This window comes from Ochotona princeps, chromosome 15 (assembly GCF_030435755.1).
Source record: "Ochotona princeps isolate mOchPri1 chromosome 15, mOchPri1.hap1, whole genome shotgun sequence".
NCBI lineage: Eukaryota > Metazoa > Chordata > Mammalia > Lagomorpha > Ochotonidae > Ochotona > Ochotona princeps.
Genome location: NC_080846.1, coordinates 10347463 through 10349367, shown reverse-complemented (window position 1 = coordinate 10349367; position 1905 = coordinate 10347463).

Below are 1905 nucleotides of genomic sequence, written 5' to 3'. Positions count from 1 at the left end.
GGCGCACCCTCCTCAGCGCGTTTCCGGCTCCGCAGCCGCTCGCGGCGCCCGCGCGTGCGCCCCGCAAGCCGCACGCACACGCCGCCGCCACCGCCACCCGCCTCGCGCGTGCGCACCGCGGGGACCAGAGCAGCGGCTCGCTCCGTCGAGTCGAGCGCCGAGCGATCGACCCTCGGTTGCTAGGCGACCAGGACTGCTGGGCGTCGCAGGCATGACTGTGCGCTTGCTCGGATGCATCCTGAGCCCCTTCAAGTCCCGCAGATGCGCGGTTTCCAGTCTTGGTAGGCAGCTTTTGCGGTGGGTGGGGGGGGGGGGGTGGGGAGGCCGGGTACACAAAAGCCAAAATTCCAGAGAGAGGATTTTCTCTAGGAATCTGGCAGTGTTGCCCAGGAGGAATTGGGATCACATTCCGGCTGTTTTTCCTCATGTTACACCTGAAAGCTGCCTAGTTTCCCTGACTGGCATCATACATGATGGTCTTTAGGGATTTGTACAAATTTCCTTCTCTTGTCCCTTTGTGTCGTACTATTGCCAGGCACTGCTAAATGCCGGGAGTACTGGGACAGCTTTAAAAGGACTGTACCAAGCTCATGAGTGAAGGCAGAGGTGCACACCCAGGGAACCTGCCATAACATCTCACAGTCAGGGATACGGGCTGGGCGTGGCCCGTTAACCTGCTGCCTGAGACAGGAGCCTGCTCCAGCTGAGGACCTGGTTCCTCTGGGTTCCTGTGCTTGGGATCCTGCCAACGGGCCCGGAAGGAGCAGATGGTGGCTCCAGTACCTGGGCCCCAAGTGGGAGACCCAGCTCAGTCTGACCTGTTGGTTTGGTCCATCCCAGCCCCCCTTGGTGCTGACATTTAGAGAAGACACCAACAGACAGAAGCTCATGCTATCTTTCTGCCTTTCAAGTAGATGAAAACAACCTTTAAAATATATGTAAATAAGGAGATTTGAAACAAGGCACAGGTCCTGACCTACATCAGTGCGCAATGGGTTGCCAACCATGATTTTTGAAAATTCAGTCTGAGGCCAGTGTTGTGATACAGTGGCTTAAGCTGCTGCCTGAACCGCCTGCATTCCATAATGGAGTGCCCTGAACAGTCCTGCCTGGTCCACTTCCCATCCAGCTCCCTGATGATGCTGCTGGGAACACGGCGGAAGATGTCCCACGTGATTGGGTCTCGGCCACCCACGCCCATTTGGGAGTGAAGGGGCAGAAAGAGCTCTTTCTCCATCTGCCCTCCTCCCTCTCTCTCTCACTACTCTGCCTTTCAAGTAAGTAAATAAAATAAATCTCTCTCTCTTTTTTTTTTGTTATTGCAAAAGCAGATTTGCAGAGAGAAGGAGAGACAAAAGGATCTCTCGCTTGCTGGTTCATGCCCTCAGTGGCTGCAACAGCCAGAGCTGAGGTGAGTTGAAGCCAGGAGTCAGGAGCCAAGAGCTTCTTCCAGGTCTCCCACGTGGGTGCAGGATCCCAAGGCTTTGGGTTGTCCTCAACTGCTTTCCTAGGCCACAAGCAGGGAGCTGGATGGGAAGTGGGCAGCCTGGACCTCAGCCAGCACTGTCACTCAGAAGGGCTGCTGTGGCAGGGGGTGGCTTTCAGCTACAAATCCTTTGTCAGATATTTGGGAACATTTGAAACTATTTCCTCTCAGTCTCTGCTCTTTATTTTGTTGGTGTTCTAACAGCACTGGTTTTAATATTGATGAAGTCCAATTTATCCATTTTTTTTTAGTGGTTTGTGTGTCCTCTCAAGGCCACACAGAGTTCCTGCTGTATTTTCTCCTGGAAGGATTAGGGTTTTACCCCTGACATCTATCTGTCCTGATTTTTACATCCACTTCTGAGCTTGATGGAATTGTTCAGGAAGACGAGGCACTTTGGCCATAATCCTGCTGTGGGT